Raw genomic sequence first — 22,143 nt, forward strand, 5'->3', positions numbered from 1 at the left:
GGTGGAAAGCCTTCTAGATCTAACAAACAAAATAAAGCAAAAATTATTATGCTTTTGGGGCTGGGATTGTGTCTCAGTGGTAGAGCGTTTGCCTAGCACAGGCGGGACCTGGGTTCGATCCCCAGCACCACATAAAAATAAAGGCATTGTGTTGTGTCCATCTACACCTAAAAAAATAAATATTAAAAAACAAAACAAAACAAAAAAAAACTATTATGCTTTTGAGGTAGAATGTTTAGTGTAAATCTCTGGACCTACCAAGTAGCTCAAAAGTAATACTGCTCTTTAAAAATTAAGACTCTTCATCATGTTAAAACCTTTCTAAAGTATACTTTTATGGCAGTGACATTTTATGCTGACAATAATAAGCCATGATAGAATATTTTAAAACTTCAGTGCATGACCAATCGGGACAAGCTAAACAGCAGCCTGGGCCTTAGCAGATGCATGATTTTGAGGCCACCTTGACTCTGGCTCTCAGTTACCAAGGCTTTTGTCCAGGCTGATCTGCCACAGAATATAAATTCTAGGCTATGAAAATGGGAGCTGCCAGGAGCTGGGGAGTGGTTTCCATCACCTTGATATATCTCTCTCTTTTTTAAAAATTAATTAATTTATTTTAATTGGATATATATGACAGAAGAATGCATTTGGATTCATTGTACACAATTGCAACACAACTTCACATTTCTATGGTTATACATAATGTAGCAAGAACTGGGCACAGCACTCAGCCACATAATGTGGCAAGGACACAAGGTCACAGAGATAATGGCTGCTAGCATTCATGCCATTCCTTTTAGTGCAAGAAAATAAAGTAAGGGAATTTTTCCACCAAAGAAAGGGAAAGGTTTACAGTGTGGTAGTTATTTTTAAAAGCTTTTGGAAGAATGTGTTTTAATTATTTAGAATTACAGCCAGGGACTGGGGGTGTAGCTCAGGAGGTAGAGCACTTGCCTAGTATGTGCAAGGCCATGGGTTTAATCCCCAGTATGGGGGCTGGATAAAAAGCCACAAAACAGAATTACAACCAGGTATAGTGAAACATACCTGTAATCCTATCTATTCAGGAGAATTATGCAGGAGGTTAGCAAATTCAAGAGCAGCTGAGGGAACATAGAGAAACCTGTCTCAAGCTCAGTGGAAGAGCACTTGCCTAGTATGCCAAGGCTCTGGTTTCAACCCCCAGTACCCACCCCACACACAGAAAATCGGAATTACTAACATTCCTTCTCCTCCTTCTTCTTCCTTTTTCTTTGTGCAGAATTGGGAATTGAACCCAGGGGCACTCTACCACTGAGCTGCATCCCCAACACTTTTTGTTGTGTTGTTATTGTTGTTTTGCAGTAAGGGAGATTGAACCCAGGTATGTCTTACCTCTGAGCTACTCCCCTGCTCCTTTTTACTTTATATTTTGAGACAAAATCTCACCAAATAGCCCAGGTTGGCCTTGTACTTGTGAACTTCCCACCTCAACCTCCAGAGATCCTGAGATTATAGGCATGTGCCTAGCATGATGCCCACTGTGTCAAATATTTCTTAAATAAATGAAAGGATGCATAATTTCTGTATATTAATCCCTTATTACTTATTCTTATCAAAACAGAGATGAAGTATGAAAATTATGTTTCATTTAAATTTTTCATCATTTTTTGCCTAGACAACAACAAATGCAATTTTGAAAATAAATCCATTGGTTATCATGGGGTGATACTTTTAAGTATTTTATCCCACTTTTATACTCAGATAAACCCAATACAACAAGTACACAACATTATATAAATATATGTTGGTTTTTCACTTTAGTGGGAACATGTACAAAATGATGAGTCCAAATAGAACATAACCACAACCAAATAAAAGGCCTTATACTGATTTCTTTCTGTCATGACTGTGGATGTGGAATCCTTTACAAGCAATTTAGCCCACTAATTCCAATGGTTAGAATTCGTATTTGCAGACCCCATTCACAATGAATTGACAGCCTAAATATGTTTTCTACCAATCCAATTAGTCTTTAACAAAACAAAGTCTTACAGCTTTATAAAGTACTACCTTTTAAAAGGCAAATCAGTCACAGGACTTTGAGCCAAAGGCATCCATCAAATTGTAATCTTTCTTCAAAATATAGAACCCATATCATACTGGGCTAGGTTCCACAAAGGATTTGGCAATGTCCCCTGCTGTCCTCTATCATCATTGATCACTTCAGGTCAAATTACCCTTCAATCACTTGAAGTATCATATTTATTTAGAGAGAAGTTCAAAATGCCTGAATAAAAATCTTTAATATTTTTAATGACAAGCAAAGATAAACATAGGTCAGAATCTTCATGGGCTTAGGAAAAAATAATAAGTCATCAGCTTTAAGGGACTATTTTGGTCATGTGAAACCTTCTCATGAAGCAGAAACACATGGTTTCCTTTGTGTCTCTTTTAAGTGAGATTACTTTTGCAACATCTTAAAATTAAAATATTAGTATCTAACAATGTAGCCAGAGGCAAGTTACATAATGTCCTCTCATATTCCCTTCTGTAAAAGGTTATTTTAGGAGAAGTGATCTCTACAGTTTCCTTCAATAACAAGATCCTATAAATCAATGGGCATTTAAACAGTCCAGGCAGATGGCTATCTTTTTTTTTATTATTATTCTCACATATCTTCATGGTCTCTCTTGACTTGTTCCATTGCTTAATCTCATAATAATATTGATGCTGATAATAAAAATTTTATGCCTAACACTAACCATACTCAATCTCCTTATAGTTGGAGCCAACATCCTCCAGTTTGGGCAATCTGTGGAGTTGGAGAACAAATGACCAGTGTTTTCTACATACAGGAAAATCTTTCATTAGCTCTACTGAAATCCTGTCATTAAAGCACCCCTGACTCTTCCCATCCAAGGGCCACAACAACCCAAGTCCTTTAATCACAGAAAACCTCCTCTCTAGAATTTAGTTAATTATTTTACCTCTACAGAGAGTTGAATTAATCTGTCCAATACCATCAGCAAAAACAATGATTGGTGCTACTGCTGGATGAGAGAAATTTGAGCATTTCTTTTAATATGATTGCTCTGTAGAGATTGCAATTGTTTTTGCTGAAGTTAATTAATGCCCCGAATGACCTTCCTCATATTTCGTAGCAACACTTCAAGCTAAAATCAGAAAGAATGACTTTTTAAAAATTATAAAGTACAGGAAAAGCCTTGAAAAATCCCAAGAAATTGCACTTTTTTTTTGCCTGGAAAAAATAGCACAAAAGAGCAAGGGATACTAAGATGTTAGCAAGAGACCCATCCCAGGGAAGATATCTTCTCTCAAATGAAAACTTCAGTTAGGTAAACTGAGTCATACTTCTGCATGCCTACAGTATCCCAAATAGACTACAGCCAGCCCTTTTTAAAATAAGTCCAGGGAAAGTTTTACATCCTCCTTTGGTTGACCCATGCCCATGTTTAGACTGCCACAGTCAAAAAGTACTTCCTTCTGTGTAAGTAGACTCCTTCTTGCTATAATTTAATTTTGTTTTTCTGGTTCTACATGCCAGAGAAATAAATGAATCTATGCCTAAAAGACTTGGTCCCAGAATACACTCGAAATAACAAAACAAACAACCCAGTTAAAAAAAATGGGTCAGGGGCTGGGGATGTGGTTCAAGCAGTAGCATGCTCACCTGGCATGCGTGCGGCCCGGGTTCAATCCTCAGCACCACATACCAACAAAGATGTTGTGTCCACCGAGAACTGAAAAATAAATAGTAAAAATTCTCTCTCTCTCTCTCTCCTCTCTCACTCTCTCTTTAAAAAAAATGGGTCAAAGCTCTGAACAGACACTTCAACAAAGAATATATATGGATGGCACATAAACACATGTAAAAGATGCTCAAGATCCCCAGTTGTTTGGGAAGTTCAAATTAATACCCCAAGTAGACATAACTACATACTCACTAGAAAGGCTAAAATGAAAAACATCGAGCACACGAAGTGTTGGCTAGGACATGGAACAACTGGAACTCTCATACTCTGTTGGTGGGAATGTAAAATAATACAATCACCTTGGAAAACACATTGTTCAATTTCTTAAAGTTAAACATACACCAACCATATAGTTCACCCATTCCACTTCTGTATGTTTACTCTAGAGAAATGAAAGCACGTCTAGAATATGACTTGTACATGAAATCTTCATAGCAACTCATTTATAATGGTCCCAAATTGGATACAAGATAAATGTCTAAAATGGTTGAGTACATAAATAAACAGTTGCGTACATAAATAAATATATGGTAGATCAATATGATGGAATTCTATTTGATGATAAAAAGGAAAAAAAATTCATGGGTACGTGTAACAAATGGCTGAATCTCAAAATAATTAGGCTGAGTGAAAAAGTCAGACAAAATAGAACACGTACTGTATGATTTAATTTACATGAAATACAAAGAAGTGCAAATTAACTTAGAGTGACAGAACCCGGAACAGCCAATGCCAGCAATGGAGTGGCTGTGTAAGGACTACAAAGGGTGAAGGATATGTTCACTATCTTGACGATGGTGATGGTTTTAGATTGTATATAAACTTATCAAACTATACATTTTAAACATGTGCAGTTTATGTCAGACCTCACTGAAACTGTTCTTAAAGAAAATCCTATCATATCCACTAGAAAAGTTGAGGTATAATCCTGTCTTCTTTTCTCTTCTCTTCCTCTAGCCCTATCTCTGGAACATCCTGTCTTCTCTCCCTCAGATTAAACAAGTCCAGTTATTTCTTTTAAACTTTTCCAACCAGAATTAACTTTTCCTTGTGCTCTCTTAAAAAATCAAATCAATAAATACTTAAGTCCTAATAATCACATAAGAACTAAAAACCAAAAATGTTTTTAGGACAATGTTCTGAAGCTTCCACATGCTCTCTTCTAGACAATCTCAGAGAGATTAAGTAACTTGCCCAAGCTCATAAAGGAAGTGAGTGAACAAGCTGGATTCAAAGTCAGGTGCCTCTAACTCAAAAGCCTACACTAGGAGCTGGGGTTGTGGCTTAGCGGTAGAGCGCCCGCCTAGTACATGTGAGGCCCTGGTTTCGATCCTTAGCACCACACAAAAATAAATAAATAAAATAAAGGTATTATGTACAACTAAAGAAAGAAAGAAAGAAAAAAAGCCTACACTAATATTGAAACTGATGCACTCCAATTCTAAGGCATTTTTACCATCAAAGAATTGAGCAATAATATATATTAAAAGAAATTCAGCTGTATTACTTTTAAGTGTACATACAACTCAAATTATTCAACCAAGAGATGCCAAATCTGATGGACCGTCTTCAATAAACTCATCTGCATTTGGTGGTATAATTTTCCATGTGAGCTATTAAGGTAAAACAGATTTTCTCTTCTTCTTGAGTAGATTAAACCAGTTTTATATATTAAATACCCCCCAAAGTTGCCTTTTCCATAGCAAAAAGGTAACTTTGATTCAAACCAGTTTGAATCATCCCAAATTCTGAAAAAACCAAGCCAAATCAGTGACTGTCCTCACTGGATATAGTCCAAATGAATGCACAATGGAAACAGCTGTGCAAAGTCCAAAGATGAAACAAAAATGAGCACACACACGTACCCTGCCACTAATTAAAAATGTACTAGTGTTACAAGTATACAGTTTCAGTGGTGGTGTTATCTTTGTTCAGAAGCATGGTACATTATTGTAAAGCTGAAGCTATCTAGCATTTAATTAGGTTACTAATTATGGGGAGACTCATATTACCTTCAAGTCTTTTCCTGGATTGTGACCATGCCTTAATGTATTAATTTCATGATGACTACATTTTAAGATGGGGCACATTTAAATGCAGAGTACTGGTCACATTCTCCAAAATGTCCACATGATAAGATTTTAGCTATGTATAGTTTGAGACATTTATTAGAAAAAAATCACTGTTAATTCTCACTCCTAATTTTAATAGTCAAGAGATATTTTATATTGCATTTTAAGTATAAGTTAGCATTTCACAGTCTTCACCCAAAGTATAAATACAAATATCAACAGAAACAAAAAAATCATTAAGTGACATTCTGTATTTCCATTTGTGTCCAATCAACTAATAAATTCAGCCTTAATGCACTATCATCTTACTCCCTAGCTCTCCTTTATGCCTATCAGAAATAAAATAAAGTCAGTGTAAAATGTATGAGTCATTATTCTTCAGTCATGCCAAAGCCATAACCTTTAACCTAAGATTACAAATAAAGTGCTATGTGTGAAATTCAATACTGTTTTAACTTTTGTGTGTTGAGGTCTAATAAATATAACATTTCGGAAGAAAATTAACACATTCTGGATCAATTCCATTCATTTTCATGATTTCCTCAGTAGATTTCTACGGCTTTGACTAAGCTTGCTAGTGTGCAGATCTGGGATGAACTGATGAAGTTTGGCATCATTTAGTTTATAATCTGTATCACCAGTTAGTACAAGGCACAGAAATGTTTGTTCCCCTATGCACTTCAAAGTACTTCATTTATTATCTAAACAGTTATTCTGACAAAACCATTAGTCAAGAAGAAAGTAAAGATATATTATTTTTTAAACGATGCAACTTTCACACCAGACTCCTTTAACCACCCATGCTATTTCTGGCAAAGTTTTTATTTCCTAAAGAATATATCCCCTGTCGCCATTCCAATTTTTTCTTGCCTATGAAAAGGCCAGGGCTTGTTTTTAATTAGTTTTCACTCAAAGTGAGCTTTTATATATTTCAAGATTTACCTTAACTTTTCCCTAAGTCCCTCATTTTTCTAGCCTCTTCTAAGGAAATACTAAATTTAAATATGAGCAAGCGCCTGCAAAAATCAAATTGACTTTATCAGCTAACTTCAAGTGATGACAGCGATGAACCAGGAGACATGCACACAAGGTAAAAACAAGACACTTTACATTGGAGCTCTGAGCGAGGGCTTTTGGAGTTAATAAGAACTAAGTTTCATGATTTAGAATGAGGTATATTCTCTTATTCGCTTTTTCTTTCTTTTATTCTTCAAATTCGTACTGCAGGTATATTACCAGATAACATGCTTGTAGGATTTTGTCTTATGAAAAACACAATGTTCTGGTCTTCAGAAGCCCATATCACCAGTGAGCTGAGAGGGTGGGTTGAATTATGTCCATAGTCTTGTTAGCAAAGATGGGTTGGGCTGCAGACCAAACCGAATAAAACAACATGAGGTCAGATATGGACTTGTTTAGTAAAGAAACATAACTTTGTCAACCATTTTAGCCATTTTTAGGAATACAGTTCAGTGGCATCAAGTATATTTACTAAAACTACCAAGTAGTATTACTTTAGATTCAACTGAACTCCAGCCTCAATGTCTGGATGTACAATCACTGCTTGATGCTCATGGCTTCACAGAGATAAATGCCATTCTATTTCCAGGTAACTTCCTCAATATTCAGAGCCAGAGCTCAATCAGCACAGTATAGTTGTCTACTGAGGTGAGGAATAGGCTGCCCAAACCAAGCATTTGTCTATTTCCTTCCAGATGAAGATAGAAACTTTGATCTTCTCTTCCTTGCCATTAAGCAAAGAAGGAACCCACTATTTCCTGACCTTTGGGAGTTTTGCAAACTTCAGACTGCAGTTCAGAACACAGATAAGAAACTGTCCAAGAAAAACATGCCCCAAATGAACAGGATATAAACAAAGCTGTAATGAGGTAATTAATGGTAGGGACTTGACTCCCCTCACTTTGCTTCTCTGATAACAATCTGGCATTTTATCAGCATCCTCTTTATCTGGAAGGATTCACTATGTTCTGCTGCCTGGAACTATTCTGGGAGGGGACAAAGACATGCTTTCATCTTGGAAAGGAAATGGAACTACATCTAGAAGGGGTAAGGAAGAGTCAAAGCCGTAAAAAGACCTCTAAGTCTTTGTTTGACAGAAGGGAGAAGTAAATGGAAAATAGGATGCCCTGTTTCCCTGAAAGTATAGAAGCAAGTTCTAATGGGAAAGAAGTCACAGAGTCCTCAGCCAGGCCACAAGAGTGATGACTGTGCTTCCCACCTTTGTTCCAATTCTGCACCTTCTCCCCATTGTCATCTAATTATCTTTCTTTCAAAACCAAAGAAACTTAAACTAATTTATATCATGGCATAAGTGACTATAATAACATAAAAGTCATTTACCTCCCACTGTGATGTCCATTTTCTTAGAAGGGATGAAATCCAAATACTAAAAGAATAAAAGTCTACCTGAGTCTTTAAGACCTGGCTTAAGATGAAGGCTGCATTTGAGATATCTGGGTGGGGAGAGGGCACTGCCTAAGATTTCTCAAGTCATTTCACACAGGTTGTTACTACATTGGGCAGGGTGTATGATAAAGCTGGCCCTGGTCAATGACTAGAGTGGGTTTGATCTGGCCCCTCTAATGGTTTCACTTCTAAGAGAAAAGGGAACTGCTATGGGAGAATTAATTTATAGTAAAGAATGACGCCTTGTTTCCCCTCCAAAACATGGTCTCTCCACTTAAATCTCACAACAAGCAGCCATGGATTGGTTATGGAAGAACTTGGGAAAAATAGGGCTTTGAATTCCCTATCCTATTTAGGCCTCAGGAATATTTATTCAAGGTTGAGCCAGGGTATCTGGCCAATTCCAAACCCACAGCCTGGGGTTTCTAAATCAGAGTGTGGATTGCCCAGTGACACTAGTTCCCTTCTGTCAGGCTGAGTAGCAATCCTGTGGAGTCACCTATGTTCATACTCAGGGCCCTGGTGACAATTCACAGTGCTTCAGGTAAGGAGTAGGGCATAAAGAAGTGGCTCTGCTGGCTGGCTTTCAATAGGGAGTTCTATCAGGACATGGTATTCTAAGGCAGCCACTTTAGAGATGTGTTCAACCAGGTAGCAGAATGCTGATCCTTCTCTAGTCTTTCTCCTATGTCCAGTTTCAATCTCTTATGAATTAAATTCTTAAATATCTTAAATCATGTAGTTTTTAAAAAAAGGTTAAAGAAAATAATTGTATTATATTAATTATATAATACTGAAGCTTAGCAAGAAAACCTGTTTCTCTTCACTAGATTTATACAAGTTATAGTAAGTATAAAAGAATTCTACTTTTTGTTTAATCTACACTGAAATGGAGCTGCACCTTCAACTCTCATTTCACAGGAAAGAAGGAATCTTTGTGGGAAAATAAATAAACAAGTAGCCCGGCAAGAACCAAACCAATACTACTCACCCATCACCCACACAGACAGCTCAAGGGACTCCCTAGATTCATGTTTGAAAATAGTTTCCAGCCACTGCTTTGAAAATTATTTCTTTTCTGTGTGACACATCCTTCAGTAACAATTCAGTTTTTCCTTGGCTACCTAGATATATTTCCATAGTTTATACCAAAACAGATGACTTCTTCCTGTACAGTTCTAATAATCAAAAAAGAGCAGATTTATTTGTAGAGCAGCACCTTTCATACAAATATATACTTTATTAATGCTCTCACTTTATATACTGAGCAGGAAAATCTCACTACTGGGGTCATGCCTAATTTTCATTCTAAGACTGAACTAAAGTTTCCCTATGGGGGCTGGGGTAGTGGCTCAGTAGTAGAGTGCTTGCCTAGTGTGAGGCCCTGGGTTTGATCCTCAGCACCACATAAAAACAAAAGCATTGTTTCCATCTACAACTATACACACACACACACACACACACACACACACACACACATGATATTTATATAGAAATATAAAGTTTTCCTATGTGTCTAAGAGTTTTCATCTACAGCTGAGAGAAATCTTTGATTTCTTGTAGCTGGTAGTCGGGGCACAAATGGCCTAGCCAAGTGTTCTCCCTGCTGCCAAAAGCCTCAGAGGAGCCTACCTCGCCCTCAGTGTGCCCTCACCTCAAGTTGGTGAAGGAGGGAAGTGGGACTAAGCACAAGGAAAACTCAAAACTAAGGAACCAAAGGAGGTTTTAACCACTTCATAGACCTTACGGTCAGCCAAATGCTCCTGTTATGTATCTGTCAGAGAAGTTCCCCAAAGTTACTACCTGCAATTTGGAGTAACATTAGTAATTTAAACACATCACTGATTCAGATTTGAGTTTTTCCAAATCAGTTCAGAATTACCATATAAGAAAACATAGGTAATTTTATAAATTTTCATTGAAAGCCTTGTGATTCTATTTTCTAAGAGAATAAAAACAGGGATGATCAGAAAGGTTACTGTATGTGAAAGTACTTTGTAAATTTCAAATTCTACATAAATTTTTGTTACTATTGCTTTTTTCTTTCCTTTTAGCAACTCTGGAGATTCTCAAAAATTATGTAAGATTTCAACAGTGGAAACTTAACATGACACACTGAAGACAGATAGGAAACATTTTTTAATGGTTTAAAAGGTATGCATAAATAGCAACCCACAAATAATCTCATTAAGATTTTATGCTTCTTAGCCTCAAGCCACATTTTCTATTTACTAAGACACTTATAACTGCAATGACCCATGATTTCCTATACTAAGGAAATTTTCTTTTGTAAGAAATTCTCAGAACTTCAGTTAAGCCAGTTTTATTTAGCAACCTGTCAAAACCACTTGGACCTAACTGCAACTTTTTCTTTTTTTTCTGTGGAATTCAGATTAGAAAAAGAGACCACTGCCAATGCAATGCCCAAGGGGGCAAGCGTTTCAAGAAAGAAAAGTCTAAATATTTGTTATTCAAAACCACAGGTTAACTCTGGCACGTGGAGAACTAGCTTGTCTTACATCACAGAGCATCATGGATAGCTAGTGGAAGGACTTGCTATGGGGTGAGGAGTTAGGATAGCCAAGACAATGGCAGATGGGTTCTGGAGTCAGATCACCTGGATTCAAATCCATGCCTTATCACTTACCAGCAGACTGAGGTAGGGCATATTTCTAAATTTTCTTCTGCCCAGCCTTTGCCCTCCCTCAGTAATAATAACAATGATAATAAGCTCACAGTGACTTTTGTGATGATTAAATGAGTTAGTATGTGTAAGGTTCTAAAACAGTGCCTGGCCCATGGTAAACATTTGCTAATTGTTATCATTAATCACTAATTAGGATGAAAAAAATCAGAGTACAAAAGATAGGGACAAGAAGTGTCACAGCACATCATGACAGAACCCTGGGTCTGACTCAACACTGCATTTTTCTAGTGCCTGACACTTTGATGTTCCCAATAAATATCTGCTGAGTGAGTGACTCATAGTCCCTGACTCCTTCCACAGTCATTTTTTCACTGTGGACACATTAGATTTATTCCTTCTGGACTCTGGAGTGTCATCTTTTTTTTTTTTATCTCCAAAGAAAGTTACCAATGCCTGCCACTTGCTACCTCAAACTGATGATAATCAATATAAGAAACAAAAAATCATTTCACACTCCCTAAAGGGCTTTGGGAAGAAAGTGATATATATATTTTTAAAGACAAATGTTCCTTTGTTATTGAGTAGGCAGGAGGGCTGGGCGTGTAGCTCAGTGGTGGAGTTCCCCTGAGAGGTACAGTGCCTAGCAGGCATCAGGTCTGGGTTCCATTCCCAGCACTAGAGGGACAAAAAATGAAGAAGAGAAAGAAGAAGGAGGAGAAAGAGAAGGAAGAGAATAAAAAAAAAAGAAAACCAAGCAAGCATGAGCAGTCAGTTACGGTGGAGAAGCCTCTGTGAGTCCAGATTCCATCATTTTCTTTGGAGAAGGGAACTTCTGCCAGGTGGATGGAGTGTGATGTCAGGCATTACATGTGACGAGGAGAGGACTGGATGTTCAGCCCTCAGTGTGCCAAGGTAACTGAAACTGCTAACTTATGGGTGCCTGTGGCACAGGCAGAAGAAGCTGTCCAATAGGTGGTACATCACTATAACCCCAGTGATTTGGGAGACTGAGGTAATAGGATTTCAAGTTTGAGGCCAGCCTCAGCAACTTTGTAAGATCCTAAGCAACTCAGTGAGATCCTGTCTCAAAAAAATAAATAAATAAAATAAAAGGGCTGGGGATGTGGTTCAGTGGTAGAGTACCCAGGGGGGGTGGGCAAGCTTCATTTGATTCTATGAGTTCCAGATCTAGAATTGACTTATCAGTGTAGGTGTGTGGCAACTCCAGAGTGCATAAGATCGAAAAAGAAGTGGGCTGAGGGCAGGACAAAGAGGTGCATCAATGTCTGAAAGGCAACAGGAGGAAGCAGAAAGAAGTGGCCAGAGAAGGTCACTGAGGAAAGAGTATCATATGAAAGGAAGTTTGCAATAGTGTCAACTCCAGATACAAACCAAAAAAGATGACTGCAAAGCATCCAATGGATTTTTTAACTAGGAGGTCACTACAATTTCACCTTTCTAGATACAGTTTCAGCGCAGTGGTAGAAGGAGTTGGCTGCAGTAGTCTGAGGAATGATTAGGAGGGGAGGAAGTAGGAGCCTATGAACACAGAACTTTTTCTAACATCTGACCACAGAAGATGGACTGCAGACCTCTCTTCTCTTTCAAACAAGAGATGAGACCCAGGATGTTAGACAAGGGCACAGAACAGGCCCTCAGTAAATATATTTAATGGTGATGAAGAATGGTCACAAATTCAAGTGATATGAGAACACATGGTAGAACAAATGCTTATTAATGCTGACCTATGACCATTTACTCTTTTCTCTCTTTCATGAGAGGGGCCCATCCAATTTCATATATATTTTACATATTTTCAATTCATGTAGTCATGCAATAGTGCAAACATTCTCCAATGCCAACAAATAAACTTCTTGATCATAAACATAAAAAAGAGAACATATATTATAAAAAAGAGGATGTCTGTAACTGGCTTGGAGGGAGACAAGCAGCGGAATGTCTCAATGTTCCAGGTGAGTGAGAAAAATAAGCTAAGGAGGAACAAGCAAAACATGCAGGTCACAATGCATCTAGTCCAGCCAATGTGACTAATGAAACTTGTTTTAACTAGATTATAAATGAAGGAGTCCCTGCTTAGCTGAGGTTTTGCTTTCTGCAATTTCAGTTACCCATGGCCCAAAAATACCACATGGAAAATTCCAGGAATAAACAATTGATACGTTTTAGTTTGTGTACCATTTTGAATAGCATGAACAAATCTCATGCGACCCTGCTCTGTTCCACCAGAGACGTGAGTCAGCCCTTTGTGCAGCATATCCACAATATAGATGCTACCCACCTGTGAACAGCCAGCCACCTCACTTATCAGACTGACCATGGCAGTAATGAGTGCTTGTGTTCAAGTCATAACAGTGATGCTTGAAATTCAGATATGCCCAATATAGGATGATTCCTAAAAAGTAGAAGTTCTCAACTTAATAAGGAAAGAGAATAATCAGGTTGGTGGTAAGATTTATGATAAGAACAAATGAAGTAGTCCCTGTGAAACTGTAAAGAGAGAAAAAAGAAATTCATGCTAGTTTTTCTGCCACAATTCAAGTTACAGCTATAGTGTGTGGTATTATAGTAACAAACATAGTACACGTAGGATCTGGTACTTTATAGTTTCAGGCACCAGTGGAGGTTTTGAACTTGTCCCCTGAGAATGAGGTTGGGCAGGAGGGTGTACTATAGTCTAGCAAGGGTCAAGACTCAGAAGCAGAGTAGAAAAAAGCTATGCCAGTCAGGGAAAGATAACCAAAACATACTATAATGTTATTTTTCCATGTCTTCATTTGAAGCCTACTATAATTAATCTTTGCCTGCCTACTTATTCCCTAATTCATATCTGTTTGAAAAGAAAAATATACATATATACTTCTGGACTTAAAATGATCCCTACTACATAGGATAAAAAAACTGCATATTGTCAGCATTTGGAACTTGGTACTGTGAAATCCTTAAGTTAGAATTTAAAATGCCTGCTGAGCACCTTGTCTACTATTTTTGAGAAAATATTTATGGCCAAGAAAATGACAGTTCCTTTTGGAAAAATATTGCTAAAGCATTTAAAAATTTTAATATTACTAAATTTAAACTTTCCCCCATTACTATTCAGTATTCCCACAAGAGTAAAATGCCGTCTTTGGGGCAAATACTGTTCTTATTCCATATCAATGGTTTCTCCTGTTAAACAATAAGTCATTTATTTTTGTGAATTTCTTGGGTCACCCATGGTTCAAGTGGAAGCAAAGCTCTTTATGATGACTTCCAAGTTATGAATCATAAAGCTCTATCACAATCTCCCCCTTGTTGGGCCCCACTGTCTGCAGAGTGCATGGCCTGACTTTGTTCTCACATGAAATCACCATGAGTGACTTCTAAAAGTCCTCGAGATGGCAAGCTGAATTTCCTTTTTTCCCCTGCTCTGCTACTTGAGGAAGCTTTCTGGAATTTCTGGAACCCACTAAGCCTTATCCTTAGGATAGATATCCTATAAGGAAGTGGTTAATATACATGGTCAGGCTTATAGGCTGTTGTTCTATCTCACCAGCTAGACTGGATATTCTTTTTGAGGATGAAGACCTTTTTCTTTACTTAGCATTTTGCCCAAGACCTAACACCACTAAGTACACAAGGAATGTTTAGCCAACAATCAACTGATTGGATTCTAAGTTTTAGAGTGAATGGCAGCAATAGGCCACAGATTATCATCATTGTCAGAAATTTCACCTAAGAATGAGATTGTTTGCAGATCAAATAAGTTGTTCTAACATGACCTGAATTGGCCTGTTAAAGTAACAGATAACATTTAAGAAAAGCTCTTCCCTACAAGTTTTGTTTTTCTAGCTTGCTTTGTCAATGCATTCCATAAGAGGTGAACTCCTCATTCCTCTTGCTCAAAGACATACTTAGAAAAAAGGTCTTAAAGAGATCTGTCATCAGAGATGAAATTGGCTGGGCCCTCTTTAGGAACCGAGAGGGGAAAAAAAATTGGTGTCAGACAACAGAGTATATTTTTATGCAAACAGCCATAGAATACAAAAAACATGATTTCATTTCACATGCTGAACCTCAGCTACTGCTACATAGAATTCGGAAGGCCACAAGCACAGCTCTCCAAATAAAAACTAGGCAGAGCCACAGTAAGGAGGCAGAGTAGGCAGTTGCCCAGTGTGATTCCACCAGCACTGGGAAAGAACCTTCCAAACGCTGCTTCTATGTCTTCTTTATTTAAATCCTAAAATGCCATCACCAAAGTCTCATGGCTTTATTTCAAATATATGTCCCTGTGATACAATCAGCCTCAAAGAAACTAACACTGGGGTCATTGACATGTCTGTGAAAAAAAAAAAAAAAGAGTGGGCACAATTTAGTCTATAGGCAAAGAGGAAAAGTGAGCAACTGAAAACCCCTTGAGCAGAAATGAACATCTCACCTTGACATCTGGCCCAAAGCCTGGCCTGGTGTCACACAGTCACACTACTTAAACCAAGAGGTCAGGGTTTCCAGACTGATGAGGTAGCAGGTTCCTTCTTTCACCAACAACTCTTAGCAAATGAGGATGGTGTAGGGAGACTCATTTCCTGTACCCTGTTTCCCTAAGCCTCCTGGAAATCAGTGGTAACCACAGGAAGGGTGGAGTCTGGGAATTCTATGCTGGGGGAAGAGGATATTCTACATTAACAGTACTGGGAAAGCCCTATTCTTGGGTGTTTCTACTTTTGTAATGGGCAAGGCTTGAGGACTCTGCTACTCTCTCTGCAGGGATCTCCGTTCAAAAAGTTCCTCTGGTAAGTTTGGACCACAAAGAGTTATCTATTTCAATCAATTCAGAAAAGCATCTCTAACTTCTCAAAGACTCAGATGTTTCTGATGCTTCTCAGAAAACAAATGTGGCTTAAGCCAACATCTGGAATAGAGAAAAATATAGCAACCACACACAAAAAAAGATAATTAAATTAATAAGGAATGCTTTTCAGACATAACATCACATAGGCCAAAAAATGTTTTCAGAACAAAGTTATAGAAGTTATTTAGAAGCTAAATTTAGGTGAATTAATTCCTGGAGGGCACCATTTAGGAGCAGATCACCATAACCTTGCAGGCCACGTTAAAAACTGCACCCCTTTCTTTGGGAAACTGAAGATCCATTTAAAAATCTGCAAATATGCATCAAATATACTTCCATTAAAGGAAGATTCTATCATGTAATTCACTGCCCATTTAGAATCTACTAAATTCCGAGTGGTTCCACTGTTTTGAAATAAGACATCCCAAATAGATGCCTTGGATAGTCATCTAACCCAAATACAGACACACTGCAGAAACCCTTCACAAAATATTCTCAACGTATGATCAGTTTTCCTCAAACACTATGGACAGCTCAGCATTAGAAAAATTTTTATGTTCTTGATGGAGAAGGCTGACTTTCACAGAACTCTTTTTTATATTAAAAGCTGAAATCTCCAACTATTTTATCGAGAAGGAAAAAGAGAAAGAAAGAAAGAAATTGTGTGCCTTCTGCCCTCAAGTATGTAAAGACAATCAAGTATGTAAAGACAATCACCACGTTGCCTCTAAGTCTTCTCCATTCTAATGATTTCCAGATGTTTAGCTTCCTCCTTATGTTGGTCACCTCCCCTGCATAAATATTAGTTTATCAATGACCCTTCTAAAATGGGGATCCCAGAGCAGAATAATAAACAGAATAATGTGGGGTTTAGTTTAAGCAACAGAGTTCAGGGGGATTATTGCCTCTGCTATCAAAAAGTGGCAATTGTCACACTACAATCGTCACAGGTCACAAGGAAATCCCATTCCACAAGACTTTTTTGTTGTTTACTTTTCATAAAAACTTCCATGAAGCCAGATATCCCTCATTTTGCATGTGTATGATTTTTAATTGAAAAAATCAGAATATGATACATATCTCTATTAAATGTTATCTTGATAGTCTCAGCCCATCAATCTAAAGCTATTTTGAATATTACTTTTCAATTATGGACTATATCAGACAAACAATCAAACAAAAACAACACATCACAAATTAAATGGAAACTAGAGTATATGGCTTTCAACTGAACCCTTCCCCTCCAGCCACACAGAAGTAATAGCCACACAGAGGTAACGGCCACAAGGCTGAAATTGTGTTTGTCATGCCTATGCTTGAAAACTATTTTGATTTTTCTATTCCCTTGCCTGTAATGTTTACTTCACACACAAATTTGATAAACATGCAATCTAGTCTGATTTCATTTAAGTAAATCAAATATTAAATAAAGCTGCACTGTCTATATCCACCATCCTAGTAATCCCATTAACAATGAGGTGACTCAGGCATGACTTACTCTTTGGGAATCCTTACTAGTTCTCAGCAAGTGATACATTTAATGATCCAGTCTGATATCAACACAACTGGTTTGGTCATTAATAAAATATTTTCCTTTCTAGCGAAAAATCCTTCTGTAGGCCCCAGGCATAACATTCCCATCCTACACTTTCCTCAAATTACTGACATGATTCTGGGCTCACTTGCACATCATTTATCTGGGTACAGGTATGTGGTCTCACTCATAGGCCACGATGTCTCTTTTCTAGCCTCAGGAGTTTCTAGTTTATTAGCAGAGACATGCCAAAGCAGGATGAAAAAGTCTGTTCTCAGATTTTGAATGTTACCAACACAAAGAAACATAAGGTAGTGGATACACCACTTACCCTGATCTGATTATTAACTCTGTATACATGTATACATGTATTGAAAGGATACATTGTTGCCCTACGTAAATTACATATACACATTTATCAACTGAATATTGAAGAAATATATTTAAGGAAGTGCCCTCTCTCTCCATTATACTACCAACTCCTTCCCCTCTCTAAAATTTTTCTTAATAAGCAAACTTAGGAGCACTATTTCATAAGCAGAATTATTTATTCCCATCACACTGAAGCACACAGGGCTCTCCCGCATGAGTCTTCCATTCAAGCTGCATTAATCTGAGAGGATTTTCCCACCTGTTTTGGCTTACTTATAATTCTATGATTTTAAACAGAAAAAATACCCCCTCTCCTACTCTTATCAATCCAGGCTTCTCTCATATGGCTCTAAAACATGCAGCAGGGGACAGAAAGATGGGCTTCCACAGGAGTCCCTAAAAAGCAATCAGGGGAGAGAAGTTTACAGTTCAGAAAGGTCTCAGGTCACAGGCTCATGAGGCCAGAGCAGACCTAGGTAACAACAAGGCCAATATCTTAATTTGACAGAAAAGGAAACAGGGTCAAAGAGGGGAAGTCACAATATAAACAAAATGTCAGAGCTTATATTAGAACATAATACTCCTCAAAAGCTAGGTAAAATATGAAACTTATCAGGGCCTCTTTTCTACATAACTAGTAACCAGTGGGATACAAAACGTGGCTCTAATATAGTAGGACTAGGAATCCCTTGTGTACTTCAGAGATACACAACTGCTCAGACAAAAAGTCACAATTTCAAAATTTGATTCATTTTTACGTGACTCTGTCTAGCTCTGCATCCAAACAAATTATAGAAAAGTACCACAACCCACAAAAAAACACAGAAACCCCACAACTATTTCTGTGTGCAAAGAGATTAAGATTTACTTGGGGAGAATGAGCATGATAGCACATTACAGTTGTGATGAATGGCAAGAAAAGAGGTTTAATGACAAAGGCTATAGAGGAGGGGAGGTGATCCGGAGCTGAGATGGACAGAAAATGAGGACTTTTCTGACTTCCAGCTCAGCAGTGCTGTAGCCACTCTGCTTCTTTATTTCTCTGTTAAAAAAAAAAAAAAAAAAAAAAACCCTTGTCCTTTATTTATCTACAAGGATGCTGGGAATATGGCCGATAGAAATGTGATGTGCAATCTTGAAGGAGAGTTTCCAGTGTTACAATCACAAATAGAAGACATTAGCAAGAGCTCTGCTACAGCCACGTCTGCACAGTGCAGCGGGAGTGAGGCTCTTCCCATGAGGGAGAGCAAAGTCCACAGTTACCTTCAGCTTCCCACCTTGCTTTATAGGTAACTTTACAGTTGAGTCCAAGTCTTGCCTCTCCTCTTCCATTGTTCTTCAGAGATTTGCATCCTATTTTATAAATGTGTGTCATCCCCTCATCCCCTCAGTGCTTGAACCTACCTCATATACTTGCTGAATGAATGATGAAGAAAAAAAATGTCAGAATGCCTAACCTGGACACCAGTTACACAGAAATGGAACCACAGGCATAGGAAAGCTTTGATTAAAGGGGTGACAGAGGGGATCAAGTGAACTACGGGACAGGGGTATGTAGTTGACCATTAGATGGATCTAAGACAATTATTCAGATATGAGAGGTTGTAGAAATAGATACAACTAAGATGAAGATGTCTTAAGAGCAAAAGAAAGGCAAGATGTCATGGAATTGTGCTTATAGAATGGAAAATTCTAGTCTTCCAAGATTTAGCAACTGGATCAGACGTACTGATCCTTGTCAAATGAAGCTAATCTAACCCTAACTTCTGTCAAGCCCAGCTGGTTTGCCCTGACCCAGACAGCCTCATGTTCCAATTCTATAGAGGCAGTTTGTAGAGAACAAAGCAGTTAGAGTTCAGAGGACAGAAAAGAAAGAAACTTGGCAGAAAAAGAAAGAGAGATTATTCAGAACAATTGGCCTAATTTGAGTTCAGAGGCCAAAAAAGTCACATCAAAATACCACATTCAATTGAAATAGAAAAGGGATTTTTGACACAGAAACAAAAATAATTAAATGCCAATTCCCATAAATTTAGAAAGATCATTTGACTTCACACTATTTGGCCTTATGATAAGAAAACCAATATATGGGTCAAATTCCAAAAGTAAACCAGAGTTTGTGATAACAAACATGTTAACACTGTTAGCTTATTAGAGATTAGCTGTGAACCAGGAAGATAATTCATAATGTCAAAGAGCATTTTCAAGCTTGGATTCAGAATCTCTATTTTAATGTTTTACAAAACTTGGTTCATGTGTGAAGACATACATATACTTTGTTCCTGGGTGCTATGGTTTTGGATATGGTTTATCCCTCAAAAGGACATATGCTGGAAGATTGGTATCCAATAAAATGATGTTGGAGTAGTCAAACTTTTAAGGGGTAGGGCCTCATGAAAGGTAACTAGGTTACAGTGTTACTTATACCCTCATGAATGGATTCATGATGTCTTGGAATAGGTCAAACCTCATGGGACTGAATTAGTTCTTGATAAACTGGGCTATTGGAAAGCAAAGCCACACCATGCAATTGGCCCTTCTACGCAGTCCATTGGTTTCCTTTCTACTTCCTGACCATGTTGTGATAGCCATGGGTGTGGGGGAGGGAACTTTTCCAGAATACTAGCACCATGCTGTTTGGACCACCTTCCACCACCAGAATCATGAGCCAAATAAATCTCTTTTCTTTATGCACTACCTAGCATCACGTGTTCTGTTATAGCAACATGAAATGGACTAAGGAATTACATGAAAATTTTTTAAATGCAAGCTATTTACAAGAATGAATTATAGCCACATCAGTGTTTATATCCGCTCAATTCAAAACAGCTAAGCTATGGAACCAACCTAGGTACCTTTCCACAGATGAATGGATACAGAAAATGTGGTATATATACAAAATGGAATGTTAGTAAGCCATAAAGAAGAGTGAAATTATGGCATTGGCTGGTAAATGGTTGGAACTGAAGAATGTCGTGCTAAGGGAAATAAGCCAGTCCCCCAAAAAACCAATGGTTGAATGTTATCTCTAATACGTGGATGCTAACACACAGTGAAGGAAAGTGGAGAGGAGAAGAATAGAAGTTCAATTGGATTAGATAAAGGACAATGAAGAGAAGGGAGTGGAGAGGAGAATAAGAAAGACAGTACAATGAACTGAACATAACTTTCCTATGTTCATATGCGAATACATGACCAGTATAATTCCACATCATGTACAACCACAAGAATGGGATCCTAATTAGAATAAGCTATACACCAAGTATGTATAGTGTTAAAATACACTCTACTGTCATATAAAAAGAATTAAAAAAATTAAAAAGAATGAATTATACAGAACCGTATATCTAGACCCTTGTACTATTTCATATTTCTTTACAACTACATGTAGGAAATATGTAAAGAAAATAAATTTTCATATTAGGCTAAAATATATTTATTATCTTCCTATATTTAAATCACTGTTCCTAATGAAAACATTTTCAATGCTTTTGAGATGACCTTGAACATCAGACATCAATGTAGTAACACACATTGCTTAATTCACACTCTTTCCCCAACCTTGTCCTTCCTTTTAATGGAACTTGACTTTTAGAATTTACCATTCTCAGACTAGTCATGTGCTTCAGGAAGAGCTAACATATATTCCAGGCCCAACTGAAGAACCCTGATTTGTCTAAGCTAATTATGGCAGATCTATTTCCCCCACCCGGGTTAAGTTGGGACATGTTAAAAATTAACATTGGTCAATAATATGTGAATAAAAACCTGTAGGATGTGGAGGTGGGGACATAAAAACACACACAGGAGGAAGTGTCATTGTTTTCAAAAAGAAATAAGAAACACAAGGCTTCTAAATATTGTGTTTCAACTCTAACATCTGGAGGATGGCTCCAACATCTACATAATAGCAGCCATCTTGTAACCATCCAGAAAGCCCCCTGGGTCCATGCCTCCACGTCTAGGATGGCACAGTAGAAACACAGAGAAAACACATGCTTCAACCTGAAAGAAATAAATCCCCCTTAAAACATCCTGGTTACATATGTAATAACTTTTCCCTGTTTAAATTCTGATTTGGGTTTTTTATTAGTTGTATCCAAAAGCATTCTAACTACTATTAAGTCTGAACTATTTCAAACTTACATTTATATATTAAAAAATGGAGCTATTATTTGAGGGATGAAAAATGACAATGACAAGAGTATGCTACTTAATTTTTTTAACCACACAAATATAAAATAAAGATATTGTGTCCACCTATAGCTACTTAATTTTTTACTAGGACATCTAGCCCAAGGTACAGAACTCAGTACTTCTAGTGAATCCTAAAGTCTATTATATTTCAAAGGTGTTTACTACTCTATTCCCCCTTCACTACTTGCCTCCCCTCTTTCCCCACTTACAAGCAAACACATAAGTACACATACCACAGTCTGACAGATTAGGTCCTCAGCCTGCTGACCAGTTCATCATCCAGA

The 22,143-nt window shown here is 37.6% G+C and overlaps 1 protein-coding gene across 7 annotated transcripts in view; it reads right to left on the reverse strand.

Moving 5' to 3' along the window:
- LOC144374025 (uncharacterized) overlaps window positions 1-22,143 on the reverse strand; it is a 54,952-nt gene that overhangs the window by 10,047 nt on the left and 22,762 nt on the right. For 2 of the 7 annotated variants that reach the window (XM_078036991.1, XM_078036989.1), the window contains exon 4: window positions 3,677-3,746. The exons of 3 other annotated variants lie outside the window; for them this stretch is intronic. The gene's annotated coding sequence lies outside the window, so the exon portion shown is untranslated. Of the gene's footprint in view, window positions 1-3,676; window positions 3,747-4,406; window positions 7,198-13,199; window positions 13,318-22,143 lie in introns of those variants that run through there. 2 more of the 7 variants (XM_078036992.1, XM_078036994.1) reach the window with 2 other exon arrangements.

Source organism: Ictidomys tridecemlineatus, unplaced genomic scaffold (assembly GCF_052094955.1).
Source record: "Ictidomys tridecemlineatus isolate mIctTri1 unplaced genomic scaffold, mIctTri1.hap1 Scaffold_55, whole genome shotgun sequence".
NCBI lineage: Eukaryota > Metazoa > Chordata > Mammalia > Rodentia > Sciuridae > Ictidomys > Ictidomys tridecemlineatus.